Consider the following 25,838-nt stretch of genomic DNA (forward strand, 5'->3'; position numbering starts at 1 on the left):
ATAAAAGGACCTAAAGGGCTGCTTCTGGACAGGGGAAGCAGGGAAGGGGTGCTGCTGGACACGGGGGAGGTAAAAGGAAGGGAGAAGGGCTACTGCTGGTCAGGAGGAGCAGGCAAGGGGTTGTGGAGGGGGGGGTGGACAGCCGAGGAGAGAGACAGACAGAAAGAAAGAAAGAAAATCAGACAGACAGAAAGCGGCCAAGGAGAGAGAGAGAAAGAAAGAAAGACAGACAGACAGACACATCTGTTCTAGCACCCATTAATGTAACGGGCCTAAAGACTAGTTTCTTTAATAAGACATTAACTATTTTTTCTGCGGCCCTCTAAGTACCTACAAATCCAAAATGTGGCCCTGCAAAGGGTTTGAGTTTGAGACCACTGGTCTAAAACCAGCTTTGATTATCGGTACTTGGACAATTATTATGAGCCCCAGAGCGTCTAAAAAAAGCGATTGGAATATTTAATTAAGGAGCATTTTCAGGAAACACGACTAAACAGGACCCTTCTGCACTGTGCTCACACCCTAAAGTTGAAATAGGGTAGTTAAAAGGGAGAACAGAGGTGCCTGAATCTCCAGGTTTTAACTAGAAAGAATGCCCTGTATATGCCGTTCCCACCATCAAGATAAATGATCCATGTTTTTGGCATTAGTAAATCAAAGGTGAACAGATGCAGAGGATATGCTTTATGTACAGTTTTAGTGCCACCCATCCACAGTCTTTCTCAGGCAGGCATTAATGAAGGTATATAGCCTGTGATCCTTTTGGGGTTTTGTTACCTGATCATTCTACCCCCATCTCTCCCGTACCAGAGTAGGATTTCACTCTGCTGTCTGCCTGTGTCTTTGATCATAGTTATATACAGTATTTCTGAAATTTCTCAAGACTTATTATGTTTTCCATGATCCAGAGATCATCCACTTTTGGATGTCTTTCATTATGTATTGTGATATGTTTGCCTCTCTATCTATACATGTTAAGAATATAAAAATAGTCATACTGGGTCAGAACAATAGTCCATCTAGCCCAGTATCCTGTTTCCAACAGTGGCCAATTCAGGTCAGAAACTCAAATAGCAACATTCCATGCTACCAATCCTAGGGCAAATAGTGGCTTCCCCCATGTCTATCACAAGAGCAGATTATAGACTTTTCCTCCAGGAACTTATCCAAAACTTTTTTTAAACCCAGATATGCTAACTGCCGTCACCATATCCTCTGCCAATGAGTTCCAAAGCGTAACTATTTGTTGAGTGAAAAAATATAGTATATTTGTTTTAAAGGTATTTCCATATAACTTCATTGAGTGTCCTCTAGTCATTGTAATTTTTGAAAGAGTAAAAAATTGATTCACTTTTACCCATTCTACACCACTCAGAATTTTGTAGACCTTGATCATATCCCCCTCTCAGCTGTCTCTTTTCCAAGCTGAACAGCCCTGACCTCTTCATCCTTTCCTCAAATAAGAGGAGTTCCAGCCCTTCATCATTTTGGTCACTCTTCTTCGTTTCTAATTCTATATCTGTGATACAGTGACCAGACTTGAACACAATACTCAAGGTGAGGACCATGGAGTGATTCAGAGGCATAATAATATTCTTGGCCTTATTTACCATCCATTTCCTAATAATTCCTAGCATCCATGTGTTCATGTCTCAGTATAGCACAGTAAAGCCTTAGACAGAAATCTGATGAAAGAAAAGAAAGCCCCTCTACCTCCTTAGTATGGCTGTAGCTCCTTGTGGTGACAGCGTCTGGTGATGGAGAACAGGTAAGAGTTTCTGTGTCACAGCCTGCAGGATCCAGAGAGGAGAGTTTGCAAGATTCTACCAGGGCGCTCAGCAGGGCTCTGTGGCAGGTGTAGGCAGGACACTCATGCTCTCAATACAGCAGTAAGGAGGGGAGGAAAATACCCAGGCTCATGTTCTGATTGGCCAAAAAGTTTCAGTAACTGGTAGACAACGGAAAGAGGAAAAATACTCATGAACAGAGCAATATACAGTACTCCTATATATAGATGCAAACAGTACTCACAAAGAACCAGAAAAGAGAAATGAAGGCAGAGCAGTGATACCACTATCAGCGATGGGGATAGAAAGAGGAAGAAAATGCACTTATTTCTAGTCTCCTTCCACCCAGTGTCCAGCTGGAGCCCTGCTGTTTGCTCAGGCTGAAATCTTACTGTGTGAAGGAGACCTACTGTTTCTTTGGGTTGTGATTCTTTTCTTGTCTGAATGTTTTATATGAGCTGTTAAGTGCCTCCACCCCTCCTCCACTAGCCTGAGAAGGAATTGAGGAAGTATATTCTCAGTTCAGGTATTACTCTTGAATCAGTTTAAACAGATGCAAGCATTGTTCAGCTTGTGCTTAACATGCTTCAAGAAACCTTACCCTCTCCAAATACAGCTGCTTAATGCCACCCAAGACTCTCAGGTCCCAAAACACCAGCTTCCTGCCCCTATGAACAAAATAAGGGGGAGGGGACTAGAAAGGAGCTAGGGGCTTTCCACAAAAGTAGAGATTGACGGGTCAAAGGTGCTAGGTGCCCTGGATAAATCTTCAGCTTTGTGCCCATCCTGCTTGTCAGCCTCCCCTGCTGATCCTGACCTCCACTTCCACAGAAGATTCTCAAAACTAAAATGTGCCATTAACGTGCTTGCTAAACCGGTTCCAGCCAGTTTAGCGTGCATGTATTTTAGCGGTGGATTATCAAAATGGCTTACTGTGGTCCAGTGGTGTACTAGGGTATGTGACACCCGGAGCCCATTGTTTTTTTACACTCCTGCCATAATTTTTGACACCCCCCCCCCCCCCCCAATGTAAGAAAATATTTTTAGTAATGTTCTCCCAGGTGCAAGCCATGAGGGGGTTATTCCTGGCCTGGGAGTCATGGTCTGGGAACTTCCCTTCTCACGGCCCAGTGCCAAGGCTCAGGATAGTCCCCGTGGCCCAGCATGTTCCCAGCCTTCTCTCCTGTCCGATGGCCCTTTACCTTCCGTGAAGCTGAAAAAACTGCCGGCCTTGGCAGTGATTCAGCTATGTCACCCATGGCTCCCCTTCCTGCTTTCCGTGTATGCCTCTGCCGCAATCCACCCGGGCGGAAACAGGAAGTTGCATCATTGACTCAGACGCCTAAGGCCCCACCCCTTGAGAGGGGCCTTAGGTGTCTGAGCCAATCAAGGCCTTAGGCTTCTCACTGTGTAGCACATGATACAAGGGGGAGGAGTCTAAGGCCCTGATTGGTTCAGATGCTTGACTGAGCCAATCAGGGCCTTAGGCTCCTCCCCCTTGTATCACAGGATCCAGAGGGAGGAACCTAAGGCCCTGATTGGCTCAGATGCCCAAGGACCCTCCAAAGGGGTGAGGCCTTAGGCGTCTGAGCCAATCAGGGCCTTAGGCCCCTCCCCATGCATCACCTGATGCACTAGGGAGGGAAAGGCCCACCTTTTTGGAGCAGCGGCCCTACGAGCATGACGGACTGAGCTTCCTTCCTGCTCTAAGTTATGGGGATGGGGTTTGCGGATGGCAGGGACCTCCAGTTGCAGGAGGGACTGGTCATCCCTCCTGCCTTTTTTTTTTTTTTTTTCAGAGGGTGAGGGTAGGGGATGTTTAGGAGGATCGCAAGGGGGCACATGGCACAGGAGTGGGCATATCGCTGATGTTTGGGGGGGGGGGGTGCCACGTTTGTTGGTTCAGGGAGGGCAATCATTGGGGGGGGTTGTTTCTAATGGGGAAGATATTGTGCCTGCATAACATGCACATCATCTATGTCCATTAAAAAAAAAAAAGGGTCTTGACCAGTCACTTTTTTGGGGTCACTAAAAGTGATCATTTTTTTAGTTCATCAGGAAGCCATGTTAGAGCATCAATCGCTCTACTAGTTTACATGGCTTTTTAATATTAATTAGCTTATTTGTATGGTTGGATCGGAGAATGAGCAATCGTGCAGAAAACCAGGCGGTGAGCCATTTTCTACATCAGGTCGGCAAATGTGATTGTCGCTAAAGCTGTTAAAACAGGTTTAGCGATGATCGCTGGCCTTAGTGCATCTGGACCTTCGTCAGCTTAGCTGTAAGTCATTAGTTTTCTATTATAAAGGACTTCCCCTAGTGTGAGATTACAGCTAGATGTCATCAGCAACATTTTTTTGACAGCATTGACATGAGGGAGGGGGCAGCAGAAGTTGACTGCTTCTGCCCAGGATCCCATGAATTACCAACAAAGGCCCCTGGGTGGGGGTGGGGAAGGGTCAGGTAGAGAGGGGAGGATTATGCTGTCAGAGTCCAGGTCTTATGGTGTGGCAAGGGTTCAGGAGGAAGGCTGGACAGGGAAGGGATCAAGTGGGGGAACACAGTCAGGTAAGGGAATCAGATGTGCTGGGAACTAAGCTACAGCAGCACTTCACTTAGCAGCAGCTGCCCTAATGGACTGCAAATAGTGCAACCGTACATACTGCTTTCTCTGGAGGTGGTGGTAATTGTAGCTATGTTATTAGCAGCTATGACAGGCATCACACTGTAAAGACCCTTGCACTAGCTGTCACAGGTAACCAAGTATCTACCCCTGTCATGCCCATTAGTAAGTCCTCATTTGGAGTACAGTGTTCAGTGTTAGAGGTCATATCTCAGTAAGCACATAAAGAGACTGGGACTGTCTCCATCAGAAGACATATGAGACTGCAGGTCCTAAATCTGCATACCCTAGAGCAGGGGTATAAAAGTCCCTCCTCAAGGGCCACAGTTTCCCCAATGAATATGCATGAGATCTATTAGTATACAATGAAAGCAGTACATGCAAATAGATCTCATGCATATTCATTGGGGAAATCCTGAAAACCCGACTGCATTGCAGCCCCCGAGGAGGGACTTTGACACCCCTGCCCTAGAGAAAAGGAGAGACAGAAAGAATACGATACAGATTTCAATGGAATCATAAAACAAATCAACTGTTTTGATTAAATGACCAGCTCCAGGACCAGAGAACATGATATCAAACTACGTGCTGGTAGAATCAAAAACCATCATCAGGAATTTTTTTCCCCAGAGAAAGAATGCTGGAAAAGCAAGAAGATGAAAGCCAAGCATAGAGCCCTTCAGCTATACAATGTTTTTGTACTTCTAAGCAAGTGTTGAAGAGAGAACCAAAGCACACATCACCATGATAGAAGAAAAGCACCAAAGGCCTTGCAATGTGGGACAACTAGATTTTAATTAGAATGAACTGGCACAGGTCATGGTTCAGTGTGATCACCTGCATCAGGGGTCAACCCAATGAATCCTCTTAATCTACAAAAGGCTGCTAGACATGAAGTAGGTGAAGCTCACAGGAGGACTGTATCCAATTTATGAAAGTTACATGGCTGAGTTTGCAGAGGGGGTGAATAACTCCATATGCAAATCATGCACCGAGGGATGACATTCAAACACTTGGGTGAAATGTTTTGCATTTTAAGAGGTTACTTAATGAATGAGAATAAATCTTGTGGGCTCAAATGAATGTGGGGATGTGAGCTGAGCAGAGCTGAATCAGAATACAGAATTGGATATCTACTCCCCACAAGTTCAGAAGGGAGAAGAAATAGTGGGGATAACAGAGCCAGCATGCTGAAGGAGAGTCTAGAAACTATGAGTCATATCTGTGTATTATATTCATTATTTTAGGAAGTAGTTCTTTCTAGATAGAAAACTGGTCAACACAGAGCTCTTTCCACTAGAAGCACTTTTGAAGAAACAGATCAGCAGCCATTGGGAGCAGAGAAATTAGGGCAGAAGACCTGCAGCTCTTGGGAGCTGGGCTCAAGCCAAGAGGCCTTTGGGAGCAGCTCTGAGCAGAAGAAAAGGGCCTGTGGAGGCATTATTGGTGACTGAGGGCCAAGAAGAGCAGAGATAGCCCTCTAGTGGTCACTCAGCCCTGTTGAATAGCTCAGCAAGGATCTATTCAAGAGGTCCCTCTTGAAGGAGAAGGCTAGCTCTTGGGAGGGCCAGAGTCCTCAGAGTTAAGGGATAGCCACCAGGAGGTTGCCATAGGAGGAAGCCCACCAGCCAGGAAGGACAGCACCCACCTATCCCTATGAGCTTCCATTGATTGGGTAAGAACTTGGTGACAGGTGGGTGGATTTTGTAGACTTTGATTATATTTCCCCTCGGCAGTCTCTTTTCCAAGCTGAAGAGCCCTAACCTCATTAGTCTTTCCTCATATGAGAGGATTTCCATCACCTTTATCATCTTGGTCACTCTTCTTTGAACCTTTTCTAATAATAATAATAACAATTTATTTTTGTATACTGCTATACTAGAAAAAGTTCAAAGCAGTTCACAAGATAAAATACATACAATCAATAAAATTGAAATGACATAATAAAAACAATCAATTAAAATTTGAATACTTCAATTAAGAATCAGTTAAAATTGAAATGCATCAGTTAAGAAACAAAAGTGAGTTAAACAGTTGTAGCACTAGGATATAGACATGTCAAACAGATGGGTCTTTAATGTTTTCCTAAAATCAAAATAAGAAGTGGCCTCTAATATAGGTTTTCCTAGCCACATATTCAGTTTGGCGGCCTGGAAGGAAAAAATTCTGTCAAAAAACTTCTTATATTGACAGGATTTTAAAGGGGGATAGTTGAATAGATTTATTCTATGTGTACTCTTGTAGAGATAATTCAAAGAGAAGTGGGAAGCAAGATAGTTTGGTAACATCCCAAAAACTGCTTTGTACCAAATACAGGAAAACTTAAACAGAACTCTGGACTCTACCGGCAACCAGTGAAGTTTTTGATAGAAGGCGAACAGCAGTGTTCTGGATCAGTCTAAGTTTTTGAGTGGTTTTTTATTTATAAGCACCTAGTGCCACTATATCTGTTTTGAGATAAGGAGACCAGAACTAAATGCAATACTCAAGGTAAGGTTGCACCATTGAGTGATACAGAGGCATTATAATATTCATAGTCCTGTTTACCATACCTTTTCTAATAATTCCTAGCATCTTGTTTGCTTTCTTGGCTGCCACCATACATTGGGCAGGTTTCAGCATATTGTCCACGATGAAACCCAGATATTTTTCTTGAACGCTGACCCCCCCCCAAGGTAGACCCTAGCATCTGGTAACTATGATTTGGATTATTCTTCCCAATGTGAATCACTTTGCATTTGTCCACATTAAATTTCATCTGCCGTTTGGATGCCCAGTCTTCCAATTTCCTAAGGTCGTCCTGCAGTTTTTCACAGTCCACGTGCATTTTAACAACTTTGAACAGTTTAGTGTCATCTGCAAAATTAATCAACTCGCTCATCGTTCCAATTTCCAGAACATTTATAAATAAGTTAAATAGCACTGGTCCCAGTACAGAGCCCTGTGACATACCACTATTTACCCTCCTCTATTGAGAAAAATGGCCATTTAACCCTACCCTTTGTTTTCTGTCCGATTCTTAATCCACAATTCAACATTGCCTACTATCCCATGACTAGTTTTCTTGAGCCTCTTATGAGGAATTGTCAAAAGCTTTCTGGAAATCTAGATACACTACATCAACCAGCTTGCCATTATCCATTTTTATTCACACCTTCAAAGAAGTCAAGCAAATTGGTGAGGCAAGACCTTCCTTGGCTGAACCCATGCTGACTCTGTCTCATTAAATCATGTTTGTCTACATGTTCCACAATTTTTTTTATAAATTGTTTCCACTATTTTGTTTGGCACTGAGGTCAGGCTTATGGGTCTGTAATTTCTGGATCACCCCTGGAACCCTTTAAAAAAATCAGCGTGGCTAGGGGAACATGACAAGGGTGTGCTCTGTCACCCCTTCTTTTTGCTCTGGCCATGGAGGGTTTGGGACATTAAGGGTATTCCTAGTGGAGGTATCAAACAGAAAGTACTTTTTTCACAGATGATATTCTTCTTACGTTAAGGCATCCTAAAGTGTTATTTCAGGGTATAATGCCTACATCACATCAATATGGGAGGGTATCCGGGTTTCAAGTCAATATGCCAACGTCATAGATTCTTAATTTTACCACGTTGCCTCCAGAATGAACAGAATTGCAACAGCTCTATCCTTTTCGCTGGGCAGCGCACACCTTACAGATTTGCACTCTTTATATGCTGCAAATTTTCCTCCTCTTTTAAAGAAGTTCCATAGATAGGAGCGGATGCCTATATCTTGGTTGGGCAGAGTGCATGTTATCAAAATGATGGTTTTGCCCATATTCCTTTATTTGTTTGCAGCTTTGCCAGTCCTCCTCCCTAAGGCATTTTTTGATTCCCTGCACCATAGAATCTCCTATTTAGAAGCAGAGGTCCTCGCGGGTTCACTGAACAATGTTTCAGCTGAGAGATAGAAGGGAGGGGGGATGTTGGTACTCCATTTTCAGTACTACTATATGGCGGCACAGCTGCGATACTTGGTTGCTTGGCAGCAGGATGCACATAAGTCCTGGGTTCAAATGGAAGCATGGTTCATGAGGGGATGTCCCACTCCGACACCTCCCGTGGTTTGCCCTAGGTGGCTACTGCTCAATGGGTTAACCCTCTTAAAATTGGTGCTTTTGCGCCTTTGGTCCTCTTTTAGGGAAATATTATTTCCAGGAAGGGTTTATTTTGGCCAAACACCAGTGGTGGCGGCAGAGGATTTCATCCCTGGTCGTACAGACCATAGGTATAGAACTTGGAAGGCAGGGGGTCTGGCAATACTGGGACAGTTCTTGGTGGAGGGTAAATTAATCCCTGCTTCTACAATGCAAGAGAAGTATGTCAGAACTCTTTCAATACAATCAGGTAGTGGACTTCATTAAGAGAAAGGCTCTACTGGACCTTCTCAGTGATAATCTAGCTTGGGACTGCATATAGGAGGCATCCAGTGGGAGGGGATGTATATCTAGATTGTACCACTTGCTTCTCTCATATGACCAACCACCGGGGCACTACTTTGCCCATTGGGAAACAATGTTGCAGCATACACTAACCCCAGTGCAGTGGAAGTCTACTTTGCGCTCTTTACTTAAGGTTTCCATAGCTAGTAACATGGTTGAAAATGGTTATAAAGTCTTGTACCGGTGGTATTATACCCCTGTTAGGCTCCACAAGATTAAACCCAGCATCCCTGATATGTTTTGGAGACAAGGTGAAGCACAAGGGACCTTTAGACATATATGGTGGACACGTCCCAGGGAGAGTCTATTTTGGGATATAGTATTTTTTATACTGTCTGACATAGATGGGGTGCTTATTGTAAAAGAGGTGGGGTGTGCTCTACTGAAAATGCAATTGGCTGGAATACCATCTAAGTTTTATAAAATCATTGTGAATGTTGTTACCGCATCTCATTTGGCACTGGCTGCAGCGTGGCACCAAGAATCAACTCCATATCAGGTGCACGTTGTGCAAAAAATTGACTATGTTTTTCATATGACTAAGTTGACAGCTATGAAGCATCATAGATTGGAACAGTTTCTACTACGGTGGAAACCATATATTACCTGGTGTGAGCGTAGGGGGCTTTGTATATAAGGTCACCTACAGGTTATTATTGTTATACACAGAATCTCAGGGGTAGGGGGAGGGTAAGTGAGATTCTGGTACTTTATATTGTAAAACCGGTAGCCTTGTTTCAGAGAGTCATGTTACAACTGTTTATGATGTACTTGTATCTCTATGTTGGTTCAGAAAAACTTTTCAATAATGAAATTAAAAAATTGGTGTAACATTGGCTATGCTCCCACCTTCAGGTTCTACAGACGATTTTAGCGACAGGTTACAGATCACTAACAACAGCTCAGCAATTTCATGTTTGAGTTCTTTCAGTACCTGGGATGTATACCATCCGGTCCAGGTGATTTATCACTCTGTCAATTTGGCTTAGTATGTCTTCCAGGTTCACCAAGATTTCTTTCAATTCCAATTCACCAACCTTGTTTATAGAAGCTTTTTTTTGTTGTTGTTTAATTTTTCCTGTTGGTGGGGGAGGGGAGAGAAAAGGGTGAACTCTCCCATTAACACTTCTTTTTCCTAGGTGAAGGCACCAAGCGCTGACCAACAGCAACTACCGTTGTGGGACTCCAACCTGGTCAGGCCCCAAACCAGTCCCGAAAGGGACATTACATAGGTATGGTTAAAAACATTAAGGAGAATAAAACAATCACTAATCCTATTTTAATCTTTCTAATTGGCTTCTCTCCCACCCAAAACCTCAGAGAGAGCATCCAGATGACTCACTGAATGTTTGACTAGTAATTTCTTAGACAGGTGCCTTAAGACCAGCTTAGCAGAACACGCTGGTGACCAGCATTTCCTTAACTTCAAATTCAGGCTGCTCATCCACCAGAATTGGAACTTGGGGAGCCTCTCATCTATTAAAAGGGAGCAGGCATGACTGGTTTCAATAAAACCATATGTATGCATCATGATTGGATTGGTCTTTTATTTGATGACATAGGCCCAATGAATCTAGGACAAAGCTTAGTATGTCAGAGCTTCTGCCACAGATTCCTTGGGTGCCAGAGTATTACCTACACTGAACTAAGATGCTGGCTTGTAGTACCTGTCTGCAAACTTTTGTTTTGTATCATGGTACTATCCATAATGTGGCTTATCTGCTTGCAGATGTTTTGGTGATATCAATGTTCTTGGGCCTGTTCTTTTTAACATTTTTATAAATTATGTTGAAAGGTTGATGGGTAAGATTTGCCTCTTTGCAGATGATACCAAAATCTGCAAGAGAGTAGACACCCCAGATGGTGTGAATAACATGAAGATGTTGAAGAATGGTCTGAAATTTGGTAGTTAAAATTTAATGCTAAGAAATGCAAGGCCATGCATTGGGGGTGCAAAATCCCAAAGGAACGGTACATTTTAGGGGGTGAAGAACTTGTGTGCACAACAGAACAGCGGGACTTGGGTATGATTGCATGTGATGATCTTAAGATTGAAAAACAGGTTGAAAAAGTGACAGCGAAAGCTAGAAGGATGCTAAGTTGCATAGGAACAGGTTTGATCAGTAGGAAAAAGGAGGTATTGATGCCCCTATATTAGGTTCTGGTGTGACCTCATTTATTGTGTATAATTCTGGAGACCACACCTTCAAAAAGATATAAAAAGGATGGAGTCGGTCCAGAAGGCTACTAAAATGGTTGATGATCATCAAAAGTCATATGAGGACAGACTTAAAGATCTCAATATGTATACTTTGGAGGAAACACTGGAGAGGGGAGATACGATAGACGTTTAAATGCCTATATGGTGTAAATGCACAAGTTGAGTCTCTTTCATTTGAAAGGAAGCTCTGGAATGAGAGAGCATAGGATGAAGTAATCTAAGGAAATACTTTTTTTTTTTTAAACATAGAGTGGTAGAACCATGGAACAGTCTCCTGGTACAAGTGCTGGGGAGACTGTCTTAATTCAAGAAGGCGTGGGATAGGCATATGGGCTCTCTTAAAGAGGAAGAGATAATGATTACTTCAGATGGGCAGACTAGATGGGCTATTTGGCCTTTATATGCCATCATGTTTCTAAAGTGAATTAATCATTGCAGGTGTAGTAGAGGGAAGATAGGATGTTGACCATATGGCCATACACAGCAAAGAATGCAGAAACACCCATGGACTTGTTTGCATGATTGTAGTGTGCAAACAGTCCAGGAGAGCAACAATGTGAGTAGGTGATCTATCTTGGTCCTGAACTTGGTAGATAAAAATAGTAATATCTAAGAGAGGTGTTTCAGTGCTACCGGTATGCAATTTTCTAAATACAGTCTAGTTATTTGTCCAAGTTGTCTTCTAGCTGTTTTAAAACAATCTGTTAATCAGTTTTGGAGATTTCAAAGGGGTTGGTACCCTTTTTATGGAAACATGACCCCCCCCCAATGGTAGTACTACAAAAATACCACTAGGGGACACTGGTGCCACCCTGGATAAAAGTGTCGGTAGAGCCAGGGATTTCAACTAAGGTAGGTTGGGGGAGGGCCTTTGAGATGGGTAGTGATTTGGTTGAGCAGGGACTATATGAAGAACTCAGCTGGGCAGGAGCAACCCAACCAAAGAATACCAGTCCCTTGAAAATGCTCACAAGTGCAGAGAAGAATGCTGGATATTGCAGGTTGGTGACTCCAGGGTAAATTACCACCTTTTACTGCATTTTGATAATAGCCCTTCTGTAAGGGCAAGTCACTAAGTTGTATCTTGCTGCAAAAAAAGGTCACTTACCTGTAGCAAGTGTTCCAGGTACAGCAGAATGAGGATCAATTCCCATCACATCAATACTCTCCTTCCAGATGACCTATCTCCTAATAAGCAGCACAGAGCTTGCCAGACTGAAGCAGAACTACTATGTCCCTGAAGATACTTTTCTCTGTAGCTCAGCCAGTGGGGTACCTAGGGGAGGAGGGCGGGGGGCAGGCCATCCTGGGTTTACACACTAAGGGAGTGCACAGCCAGCACGTCGGGTAAAGACCTCCTGCCCTACTCTGCTGCTTTCCCAAAACAGCAGCAGCGGCAGTAAACTTTAAATCCAGCCATTGCAGACCTTCCTGCACCTCCCGGTCCACCCCCTCTAACGTCACTTCCTTGTTCAGGAATAGAGTCAGCAGCCACGGAGAGGTGCAGGAAGGTCGAGTGATGGCTGCATTTAAGTTTACAACCACTGTTGCTTGTTTGAGAAGCATACAGCAGTGGTGGAGAGGCAGGATCCTGGATGGTATTGGGAGAGAGAAGGGAGCAAGATACTGGTATGGAAGTGGGGTGCAGAATTGGGTGCAGGGAGAGGGAGACAGAAGGGGAAGGATACTGGATGGAATTGGGTTGGAGGAAGAGAGAGTAGGCAGATGCTTATGGAAGAGAGGTGGATGGAGAGAGAGAAGAGGCGGGGATCAGAAGCTGGACGGAAGTGGGGAGGAAAGAGAGAGAAGATGCTGGATGGAAGGGATAGTAAAAGAGTGCACATGATGGAAGGAGGGGGGATAAATAAAAAAGGGTATGTGCTGGAAGAGGCTAGAGTTAGTGAAATACTGGAGGTGGTGATGGAAAGAGGTGGCAAGCTGAAGGTAGACAGTGAAAAGAGGGTAATTGAGGATTGGATAGTAAAATAATTTAATCGACAGCAAGCAATTATTCTGCAGTGATGTAATTAACCAAGATGCAAAATGTAATTAATGAACGAGATATAGAATCATACTGTCACCACTACATATAAAGCTAGGCCTGGTAACACAATTTGTAAAAGCTTTGAATAAAGATAGTTCATGCAATGAACATATCGCACATATGTTACTTGGACTTACCATGGAAAAACTGAAGGCAGGAATTTTTAATGGTCCACAGATGACAACTTATAAATGACCCACATTTCATAGCATCAACGAATGAAACTGAATCATGTGCCTGCTCGTCATTTGTTCTTGTGAAAAACTTTCTTGGCAACAAGAAGGCAGACAACTACACACAATTAATAGAGGATATGCTCTTTCATTTCAACAGGCTTGGCTTTAACATGAGTGTTAATGTCTATTATCTCTGCACATTCACTTAGATCGCTTTCCAGAGAACCTTAGTGATTTAAGCATAAAGCAAGATTAAATATTTCACCAAGACATAAAAACAATGGAAGTCAGATACCAAGGAAGATGGGATGCACACATTATGGCAGAGTACTGTTGGAATCTTATGCGGGATTGTCCTGGCAGATCCCACTCTCTGAAGTCTTACAAAAGGAGCTTATTGTGTGTCAAATGACTGAAAAGTTGGTATCATAAATTTGTGCTTTGGTATGAAATAAGTAGATTTTCATGTATGTTTCCTTCATGCTTAAAAGATGTTAATTTAAACACTACATTAAAATATCCTGATTTTTTAATGGGCAGAATGAAGAGTGGCACATGTTCTTTATCTCAAAAACTAGAGCTGATAGGAGAAAACTGGTACCAATTTTGGAATCAACAGGTCAAATATATCCAGAAACAGGTTTAACATTTGAGGCACCAAAATGAGTGTTGGCCAGTGTAATTGCCCATCAAGTCAATATTCATAAGTTCAGCTTCCTTACCAGCAGAGGCAGAATCGCTATATTCTTTCCCACTATGCATGTAATTTGTATGCATGTAGATTCCAGAACGCAGATTGTTTCCTGCAGAAGTTGTATCCTACTTGACTCCATGGAATTCTTAAAGTGCCAGGTCAGCACATCTATTCTGTCATTTCAATACATATTATATCTGGGTATCATATTGGTTATTTTTCATCCATATCTCAGAGTTGCCAATTGCCATCAATATCTTCATTTAATTCCTCTCACCCCAGTCCCGACACTTTATTGCAATGTCAGATCTGCATGCAACAAGATCCAAATTCTGAAAGACCTTCTCGATGATTTTGACCCTGGATTCTTGTGCATCACAGAATCATGGATTGCAAAAGATGACCTATTCACACAAAACGAACTCTGTTCCCACGATTACCAAGGCCTCTTCTCACCCAGAAGGCCTGGCACTACTCTACAAATCTTTCTTTGACATCCAGCTCCTTGAAAAGGGCAGCCACCCCTCTCTAGAATATATGCTAGCCTCAGTCAATGATGAACTCCGCCCTCACCCACTGGGTATCTTGCTACTATACCACCCACCTACGCCTTGGATCAAATCCTCTGATCTCATCCTCGAGACCATTACAAACGCCTTCCTTAAATTTCAAAGATTACTGATTATCGGGGATATTAATCTCCACCTTGACGACATCACCAGCAAGGACGCGTCTGAATTTAACAACTTCCTCTCCTCTCTAGGTTTTTCCCCCCTTCTCCCTCCCCAACCCATGAAAAAGGGCACACACTAGATTTCATCAGTTTCCTCAATCTTACCTCTTACAAAACTTCAGCCGATGACGCTCACTGGGAACACGTCCCTTGGTCAGACCACTTCTTAGGGGCTTTCTCTCTCCCCATTTTCATATCGCATCTTGGAGCCACATCCTGTTCCCCCAATTCCATTACCTTCCGCAAAAAAATTACGAGCGATCTGTTCTGGACCAACTTCCTTAATCACCTTCCCTCCGTTCCCAAGCCCACAGATTCAGAAACCAACTGGCACAACTGGATCGCCCTCTCTGAATCCACCTACCACTCTCTTGCTCCATTATCCACTAAAACCATCTCCTACCCCCATAAGGCCCCCTGGTACCTTCCATCTCACAGAGAACTGAAGCAGAAATGTAGAGCTTTGGAGCGCAAATGGAAAAAATCTAATTCCCCTACAGACAGACAGACCTGGAGGGTCAATATCAAGCTCTACAATACAATATTTAAAAAAGCTAGGAAGAACTACTATGGAGACAAGATCTCCAGATCCCAATAACCAGAATAGTGCATTGTTTAACATCTGGCGCTCCTTAACCTCTAAAATCGACTCCACCCCGCTCCCCTCTTCTCCGTCAGCTGATGTTCTAGCAAAATTCTTCAATGAAAAGGTTACTTCTCTAAGACGCTCCTTCCCGCCTTCAATCTCCTACAACTCCCTGGCACCCACCAATTCCATCCCTACACTACCTATCTCCAACCCTATCCCAGCTGACAGATCTTGGACTGCCTTTGAGCTCGTATCCGAATCGCAGGTCTCTAAACTCTGTCTCAAATTAAAAACTTGCAACTGTACCTTGGACCCATTCCCCTCCTACCTATTTGAGAAAATTCCCACACAGGCCATCACATCTCTCACCAAACTTATAAACTCTGCTCTTTTGTCGGGCCTATTCTCTTCTGAAATGGGACACATCGCTTTGACCCCACTACTGAAAAAAATCTGATCTTGACCCCTCCCACTCCTTCCAGCTATCGTCCAATAGCAAATATCCCTCTCCTAACCAAGATGCTAGAGTCTATCATATCTTCCCAACTCTCATCCTATTTAGAAAGATTCTCTATTCTCCTTCCTTACCAATATGGATTCAGACCCAATTTCAGCACCGAATCCCTATTGGCCTCACTAATCTCTAAGGTTTAACAACTTCATTCTCATAATAAGTTCGCTGTTCTTCTACAATTTGACCTTTCTGCGGCTTTTGACGTTGTCCATCACGATATTCTAGTTTTCCAACTCTCCGAGATAGGCATCAACTCCACAGTTCTAGACTGGTTCTCAAAATTCTTACGTTCCTGTTCTTACACCGTTTACATGAACGGCACCTCATCCTCCCCTTGGATACCGACATGTGGAGTCCCACAAGGTTCACCTCTCTCTCCTATTTTTGTCAATATCTATATGTCCTCTCTAAAACTCCTCCATCTATCCCCCCTTGAAACACTTTACACTTATGCTGATGATATCCTTATCCTCCTCGAGACCGACTCTAACCTCACTAACCTCTCTGAGAACATATCCTCATGCATTTCATACCTCCAAACCTGGGCCCTCACTGTTCAAATGAAATTAAACGAGTCCAAAACAAAACTACTTTGGCTCGATCCAATATTAGACCATTTACCCACCTCCATTCCACTGTCCTCCGGCCCCTCACTACAGCTTGAGTTCTGAAGCAAAGTTCTGGGCATCATCGTGGATTCCTCACTATCCTTCAATGACCACCTCCACTCCCTGGAAAAAAAATGCTTCTTTAGCCTTCATATGTTGAGGAAAGTGAGATCCTGTTTCCATCAAAAACAGTTTGCCGTCCTTGTACAATCCATCATCCTCTCCAGATTGGACTATTGCAACTCTATTTACTTAAGCCTAACTAAGAAAAGCCTCCTCAGACTCCAGCGGATTCAGAATGCTGCGGCTAAGCTTATTTTCGCAAAAAGTAAATTTGATCACGTCTCACCACTTCTGTCCAAGCTTCACTGGCTTCCAATAATCTCCAAGGTCCACTTCAAATGTGCCTGCCTAACTTTCAAGATCCTTCATGGCATTATTCCTCCCGTTATTCCACTATCTTAGAATTCCTCTAATCCTAATTCCACCAGATCCTCCCAAAAATTAAAACTATCCTTCCCTTCAACAAAGGTATATCCCATGCTGGAAAACTAAGGACATCCCTCCCCTTTAGAATCACCGAGCTCTGGAACAACCTTACATCCCCTCTCCGAAATTCGAGCTCCTTACAACTTTTCCGAAAACATCTGAAAAGTTGGCTTTTCTCAAAAATGTAACACCTCCCCCGTCTCTGTTACCCAAAACCCCCCTTTTTCTCCGTTACTCTCAACCCACAACCATCCTTTGGAGTTCCATTTTATCTTAGTCCTGTAAACCGTGCCGAGCTCTACAACCGTGGAGAAGATGCGGTATACAAACCTAAGGTTTAGTTTAGTTAAGTCTTCCAGCATATTATCTAGACAGCTAAATACGTGGAGGGCCATAATACAAAAATACGTCTAAGTCCAATTTGGACGTAGGGCGCTAGTCGCCCAATATAGGCAGCGCCAAACTGTCCATTCTCAAAAAGTACATCTAATATATGGGTTTTGTTTTGTGGTTGTTTTTTTCAAAAAACCTCCTTTTTAGATACTCTGCTGGAGGAAAGTCCACAGTCTGCTATTAAGACAGGTGTAAGGGAAGCCACTACTTGCCCTGAGAGTGGTAGCATGAAATGTTGCTACTATTTGGGTTTCTGCCAGGTACTTGTGACCTGAATTGGCCACTATGAAAATGACACTGGACTAGATGGACCATTGGTCTGACCCATTATGACTCTTCTTATGTTCTTATGCTTCAAACTCTACATGCCCAAGAGACTGTCTATTCCTTCCTTCCCTCAAAGAAAAAAAAAACCCCACCTAATATTTGTCTAATAATAATAATAACAACAACAGTTTATATACCGCAATACCGTGAAGTTCTATGCGGTTTACAAAGATTAAGCGAAGGTACAAGTTGACTGAGCTTAAGAGAGGTGGAATAGAGTGATTAGTAGGACAAGAAAACCATTGTTGAGGAGAAAGTGATTAATAGGTCAGGGAATCATTGTTGAGGAGAAAGGGGTGAGAGGGTCAGTTGTTTAGATACTTTAGGAACAGGTGTGTTTTTAGAATCTAATTTTTACAGAAGACATTTAAGATTTGCAACAGAATGGTAACTTTTGATGGAACAATTTCAGGAAAAGTCTAGGAATAATCATACTGGAAGATCTTGAGGATATGAAACAGTGCATTAAGGCAACAGCCAGAGCTAGTACTATCCTAGAGCACATAGAGCGGCCCAACCAGAAAGAGGACAATGATGCCTTAATGCAGCCAACTCATTGATCTGACAATGTAGAATAGTTTCTTAATTCAAGGATACACACAACACAGAGGGACATCTATACCTTTCTAATAAGATCCTCATCAGCTATCACATTTACCGTATATACTCAAATATGAGATTTTGGGCAAAAAAATGGCCTACAAATGGGGGTCTCGTCTTATATTTGTGTCAGCGTCCACCTCCTGGACTTCTTGCAAACCTCCGCCTCCCCCTGGGCTGGTCCAGCGGTGTACCGGGCAGGAGTGAGCTTTTTTTGCTCCTGCCTGGTGCTGAACCGCTTGCTGAATGGCTGCCACCAGCTCTCGTGGGGCTCTGAGAACTAGCGGCAGCCATTCAAGAAGTGGCTCAGGGCCAGGCAAGAGTGAAAAAAGCTCAATCATGCCTGGTACACTTCTGGGCTGCGAGAACTCGAGGCAGCTATTCAGGGAGGGGCTCAGCACAGGGCAGGAATGCAGAAAGCTCGCTCCTGCCTGGTACACTGCTGGAACACTAGGTATTCAAAAAAGTACACAGGGGGAGGCGGGAGGGAAGTGTAAAAAAAAAAAAATTATCAGTCAGCCAGGACAGAAGGGATCCCTCCTGTCCTGGCCTAACAGGTCATATGGCAGGCTTGGTGGAGGCCTGCAGGACATCAGGAGAGATGGGGCGGACAAGGTGCACTGCAGGGAGGTGTTACAGGGTGAAGAGTCTAGCAGGGAGTGAGGGGGGCTGGGTGCAGAGCCTGGCAGGGCCCCTCCCCCAGCTTATATTTGAGTCAACCTTTTTCCTCCTTTTTTTGGGGGAAAAGGGTACCTCAACTTATATTCGGATCATCTTATATTCAGGTATATATGGCAGATCTTCTGATTTTAGGTTTGAACTGAACTGATAATTCCCCCCCCAAACAAAAAATAATTTACAATGTATTGGATAAACACTGGGAAAACACCATTTTCCCTAGTAATCTCTCCTCCCCTGGCTTGTTTTGAATCCTTCAAATTTTTTTTAAAGTAAAGCTTTTCTATATTGATCCATCCTGGTGACACAACATACATATTTCACACCATTGCAAGATATGCCCTGCAATACCTTGTGGCACAAAAACACCAATAGTGATTTTTTTTATACCCTTGAAGAATTCCTAAACTTACAATTTATAAGCAGTTAAAAGCCCTAATCATAATTGGTTTAAATCACTCCTCTTGCTGGAGTCGGTGCGCTCTGCATCTTATTGGAATCTGGGAATTTTCTACCTCTGCATTACCTCTGATATTTTTAGCCCTTGGAATCTACAACACTGCTGCATTACAGCTCTTCAGAAGGTGTTATTGGGTAACCTGAATTTCAGAGACTATTTCAGATTGTCACTACTTTTCAAACTTTCATTGATCAGGAAAGAAAACTTTAATTTTTCTCAACTTATTGGCATTTAATCTAATCGATCATTCCCTATTGCTTACCAGGCTAGTTTACCTGATACCTTAATCTTTTTTTTTTTTGTTTACTGACAAGGAAAACAATCCTAGCCGTTTTCATTGACCCATGGCTAGTTTTGGCTCCCTCTATGAACCCTTATACAATCTTGTTTAGACACTTATAACCCCCAGTCCAATCCATTTCTCAACCTGAATTTCCAAATGTCAATAAATTTAAAAAATCCTGATAAAACTACAATACAAATCCAGAAATCTAGACCACCCAAGAATCTGGACTCTTTGAGGGGGGGAAGGGGACAGTGATTTGGGAGGTTTTTCAGTAAATGTTAGAAACAGGGAAAAAAGAACATTCAAAAAATTTTTTTTTACAGTAAAATACTGTTTTCTTTGACTCTCCTAAAATTATCTAATTTAATGAGACATATTTAAGTTTCTTTGTATGTTTTCCTGTAAATATACCTATACCAGTGTTTAAGCCCGTTACATTAACGGGTGCTAGTAAAGCTTCCTTCCCTCACATGTCCCCTATTTTCAGCCCCAGCTCCAAACCCATTTTTATCTCCCCCCAGCCCCCTTCTCCCACCAGCAGCCTTTCCCTCCCCACTCCACTTCCCTGTGCAGTAGCAACAGAAGCATACCCTCCCCCTCCATTTTCCTGTGCAGCAGCAGCATTTCCCTCCCCCAACCTACTTCTCTGTGCAGCAGCACCTCTTCCGTGCTCCCTCTGGTCCCTCTTCCCTGCTCCCCCTGTCCAGCAGCACCTCTTCTGTACTCTCCCTGCCCCTCTTCCTTGCTCCCCCGGTCCAGCAGCACTTCTTCCCTGCTTCCCTGGCCCAGCAGCATCTCTTCCCTGCTCCCCTGGTCCAGCAGCACCTCTTCCCTGCTCCCCCTCACTGCCTTCCATACTTTGTCCCTCCCGCACCCTCCGAAGCCAACCTGCCTGCCAGCCATCCCCCTGTGCAGTAGAACCCTCTCCCCCCCCCCCGCCACTATCACCGCCGTGCAGCCGACCCCACTGACCCTCCCACCGCGAGACAACCATCAAACCTACTAGCTCCAGCAGCGGCTGCATCACACTAAAGACGCTGCTTTGTGGCCTTCCCATGCTCCGATTTCCTCTCCCACGTCTCTATGCCAGAGACACCGGCAGAGGAAATCAGAGCATGGGAAGGCCGCAAAGCAGCATCTTTAGTGTGATGCGGCTGCTGCTGGAGCCAGGTTTGTGTGTCTTGCGGTGGTTGGGTCAATAGGGGTTCGTGTGCGCCGGGAAGGGGGGGAGGGTGTGACGACAGCAGCAAACTTACAGTGAGGGAGGGAGTAGAAGTGCGCATGCGCACTCTTGCCGGCGGGGCCCTACAGCTCACAGAAAATGGAACACGCAGGTAAGAGTGCACATGCGTGCTTAGGGTTTTATTATATTAGATGAAAAATGAAGCACTATATTCGTTAGTGAATACATCAACAAAATTGGCTTTGTTCATATCTTTACATTACATTACATTACAGATTTCTATTCCGCCATTACCTTTCGGTTCAAAGCGAATTACAAAAAGAGTTATGGAAGAAGGGTTACAACATTAGATCAGAGAAGGTTTCCAAGAGAGGGAAAAGTAGGATCTGGGGTTAGGGAGGGGATGGTAAGAGGGGGTTAAGCTTTATCATGGTATTAAGCTTTATTAAGGGATTTCTTGAAGAGTATAGTTTTTATTTCCTTTCTGAACATCTTGTAGTCTGGGTTTGTTGTCAATAGGTTGGAGACTTGGTTGTCTATCTTCGCTGCCTGAGTGGCCAGTAGTCCGTTGTATAGTTTTTTCCGTTTTACTTCTTTGATTGGGGGGTTAAGTGAATGGGGTGTGTGTTTTTCTATGCCTGGTAGAGGTGGTTTGGATGAGGTGGTCGTTTAGGTAGGTTGGGCTGTCTCCATTTATAGTTTTAAATAGTATACAGTAGAATTTAAATTGTATTCTTTCCTGGAATGGAAGCCAATGAGAATTGATGAATGCCTCAGTAATGTGATCATGTTTTTTCAATGAATAGACGAGTCTCAGAGCTGTATTCTGAATTGTCTGTAGTTGTTTAATCATTATTGCAGGGCAGGGGAGGTAGAGGATGTTGCAATAGTCTAGGAAACTTAGGATTAGAGATTGTACTAGGAGCTGAAATTGTGTTTTTTCAAAGAATTTTCGGAGTTGTCTAAGGTTTCTCATAACTGCGAAAGATTTCTGTATTGTTTTGTTAATTTGTAGTTGCATGGTGCAGCCTCTGTCAATAGTCATACCTAGAAGTTTTAGGGTGGTTTGCAAAGGATAGTTGATAGAGTTGATTTCTAAGTTGGTTATGGTCGGGATTTTGTTATTTTCTAGGAGGATGAATTTAGTTTTGTCTGGGTTGAGTTTCAGTTTGTGGTCTTCCATCCAAGTCGTAACTGTAGCTAGAGTTCTGTGTAGTGTATCTGACATTAAGAGCATTAAGAGCATAGCATAGCATTAAGAGCATTAAGAGCATAGCTATAAGAGGATAGGCCTTGTTTGTTCAGGTAAACGCCAAGAGAGGCCGTATATAGGTTGAAGAGAGTAGGGGACAGTGGGGACCCTTGTGGAATGCCGCAGGGGTTGGACCAAGGTTTGGATTTTTCTTTGTCTGATTTTACTTTGTATGTTCTGGATTTTAAGAAACCTTCAAACCATGAGTATACTTTATCTGAGATGCCTATTGAGTCCAAGATTTGCAGTAGGATGTTATGGTCTACCAGGTCAAATGCCGCCGTCAGGTCCAACTGTATGAGCAGCATTTTTTTTTCCAATGCTGAGGTTGTCTTGCTGTGTCAATAAGGGAGCCTAGTAGTGTCTCTGTGCTGAAGTTAGTTCTGAAGCCGGATAGCGTAGGATGGAGTAAGTTATGGTCCTCAAGATAGTTGGTGAGGAATTTGGCTACTAATCCTTCTGTTAGTTTGATATATAGAGGTATTGAGGCTATTGGTCTGTAGTTGGATGAGAGGTCTGTTGGTCCTTTTGGGTCTTTTAAGATTGGGGTGATGATGATTTCGCTGAGGTCATTCGGGAAAATGCCATCTGTGAGCATGGTTTGTATCCAGTGTAGGAGTAAGGTACGGAACTTAGTGCTCGCTGATGACAGGAGATATGGCGGGCAGTGGTTGAGTTCACATGATGCGTGGCTGTACTTATTGTAGAGTTTGTTGAATTCGGTCCAATGTATCTTAGGGAATTGGGACCAAGATCTGTCTGCAGCACAAGATTCATTTTCTATGGGGAGTATTGAGACTTCGAGTAGGTGGGTTGGATTACTAATGAGAGTAGCTCTGGTGTTTGTAATTTTATTCTTGAAGTGTTCAGCTAGGAGGGAGGCTGAAGGGGAGGAGTTATTGTTAGTGGTCAAATAGGGTATGGTGTTAGTTAGATCTTTATTCCTTAAATTTGAATTTTAAAGTTTGGCCTGAGAGTCTGGAATATCCAAAAATCTGTACTGACCCAATCTCCAAGCAGTCTGGATATTTGGACTTTTACTATACTGTACCACTTTTTTTTGAGAGAGAGAGATTTGCATATAATGGAAGTGTCAGGCATGCAAATCTGCTCCATGCATATTCATTAGGGCTAGCCTGAAAACCCGATTGGCCTGGTGATCTTCCAGGACAGGGTTGGGAACCACTGCTCTATACTATATACCTATTTTAATTTTAAATATTGTAAGCTGCTTAGATGGATCTCCCTTTAAGCAGGATATCAAATAATAAAGAAGCAAGAAACTTGATTAGTGAGGTATAAGAACATAAGAATAGCCTTACTGGGTCAGACCAATGGTCCATCAAGCCCAATAGCCCGTTCTCACAGTGGCCAATCTAGGTCACTAGTACCTGGCCAAAACCCAAGGTGTAGCAATATTCCATGCTTCCGAAACAGGGCAAGCAGTGGCTTCCCCCTTGTCTTTCTCAATAACAGACTATGGACTTTTCCTCCAGGAACATGTCCAAACCTTTGTTAAAACTATCTACACTATCTTAGCACATCCTCTGGCAACGCGTTCCTGAGCTTAACTATTCTCCGAGTGAAAAAATATTTCCTCCAATTGGTTTTAAAAGTATTTCCCTGTAACTTCATTGAGTGTCCCCTAGTCTTTGTAATTTTTGACAGAGTGAAAAATCAATCCACTTGTACCCGTTCTACTACACTCAGGATTCTGTAGACTTCAATCATATCTCCCCTCAGCCATCTCTTTTCCAAGCTGAAGAGCCCTAACCGTTTTAGTCTTTCCTCATACTAACATATGACAATTCAAGAACCTAGCCTGTTAGCATCAGCTATCAAACCTGTGCTGCAAGCTGTGAAAGAAAACACAACCTGGACGAGCAGGGGATTTCCACACAGGAAATAACATACAGTACACAGGTTTCCGTCAACATGTCATTTCTGTCCTGCGAGTATAGTATGAGCCTGAGGGGGAAACTGTGGCATTAGGAAAGTGGTAGCATTCAAAATCTGTAAATCTTGTTCCATAACCGAATCAATTCTGCTCAGTCTACCAGGGTACATGGTGCTATCTATGCCTTAATCAGTCACACCATTTCGAGCTGCATGGTGCCATAGCTTAATAGCACCCCACAAAGAATGGGGTGACTTCTTTGAAACTCAGTTGACCACACTACAGTACCATAAGAGGAAACTCAGCAAAAAAAAAAAAAAAAAAAAGCAGGAAAGCAGATTGCAGTAGCTAAAACTATGATAAAGTACCAATTGCTGCACACCAACTCTACAGCTTCCACCACAAGAAAGGATAAAGTCTCATTTAAAGCTATTATATATGAATATATATTATATACATATCACACATCCATCCAACCCCATGTCCTAGTCTTATCTCACCTTTAGACTTCATCATACTTTACTTCTCATTCAAGGATGTTCTTCCTTACTCCAACCTCCTCCAGACAGCTTCCTCTCAAAAAAAATCACCATGTTTTTTTAATTACATAAAGGGGGAGGGGGGCACATTGAGGAAGCAGGGAGACCCATAACAGCTTCTTCTGCAAAGGGATAAAATATTAGACAGGAAAACTGCACTAATATAGAGGGGGAAAAAAGTAGGGACAGCTGTATTTCCAAATGTCATTCTCTCAGCTAAACTGTGGCATGAACTCAACTTGTATTTCTATTGTAATCCACAAGATGGTCATGGGTACTACCAGGTATCCTTGTTGTTGCAAGGAACAGTACAATGGTTTACCATGCCGTCCTACCCAAATGAAAAACAAAAGCCATCATGGCTCATGGCTAGATGAAGGGACCACATGTCCAAAACCTTTTAAAGTGAAGAGCTAAGGTCTGTCTTTGCTTATCCTGTTGATTCAGTTTATATTGTCAAAGGAAGAGAACAGGAGAGAAGGGAAAAGGTTAATCTTGTCAACTTCCAATCCTTGTCAACATTTAAGAGCTAGGCTGAGTGATATTAAGCCATAGGTAGAAGGAAAGAAGGTGGCAGCTATCTTGGTTAAACGTTGGTAAACATGTTAAGGTCTTTCTCCACAGGATACAACATAAACTGACCATTTGTAATCAGACTGCCAGTCAGTGAAATATCTGTAGTTCTACTTTTACAAGAATAGCCACTGTGTACATTTCCTTTAGTCCTGAAAGGAAGGGTAATCAAGAGGCTGAAAGGGGCTATAGCTGAACTACTAGCCAATCTGTTGATCAAATCAGAAGGGATTCCGGAAGACTGGAAAGTGGCAAAACTTACGCCGATCTTCATGAAAGATTCGAGGGGAGATCTGGGAAATTACAGACTGGTGAGTCTGACTTCGGTACCGGGAAAGATGGTAGAGGCGCTGATAAAGGGCCGCATCACTATTACCTTGACGGACACAATCTGATGAGGACCAGCCAGCACGGCTTCAGCAAAGGAAGATCTTGCTTGCTGTACTTCTTTAAGGGAGTAAACAGGCAGATAGACAAGGGTGACCCAGTCAACATTGTATATCTGGATTTTCAGAAGGCGTTCGACAAGGTTCCGCATGAACGACTACTTTGAAAAATTGCGAGCCGTGGAATCAAGGGTGAAATACTCATGTGGATTAAAAACTGGCTGGTGGATAGGAAACAGAGAGTGAGGGTAAATGGACAAAACTCGGCTTGGAACAGCATCACGAGTGGAGTGCCGCAGGGTTCGGTGCTTGGACCTGTGGTCTTC

The 25,838-nt window shown here is 43.2% G+C and overlaps 1 protein-coding gene across 4 annotated transcripts in view; it reads right to left on the minus strand.

Moving 5' to 3' along the window:
- The window catches only part of LOC117364550 (probable G-protein coupled receptor 132), a 61,445-nt gene extending 59,291 nt beyond the window's left edge, over positions 1 to 2,154 (minus strand). For all 4 annotated transcript variants that reach the window (XM_033953838.1, XM_033953837.1, XM_033953836.1 and 1 more), the window contains exons 1-2: positions 2,032 to 2,154; positions 1,714 to 1,948 (exon numbers count right to left, since the gene is read on the minus strand). The gene's annotated coding sequence lies outside the window, so the exon portion shown is untranslated. The remainder of the gene's footprint in view (positions 1 to 1,713; positions 1,949 to 2,031) is intronic.
- Positions 2,155 to 25,838: the final 23,684 nt, after the last annotated feature.

The sequence above is a fragment of the Geotrypetes seraphini genome, chromosome 8 (genome assembly GCF_902459505.1).
Source record: "Geotrypetes seraphini chromosome 8, aGeoSer1.1, whole genome shotgun sequence".
NCBI lineage: Eukaryota > Metazoa > Chordata > Amphibia > Gymnophiona > Dermophiidae > Geotrypetes > Geotrypetes seraphini.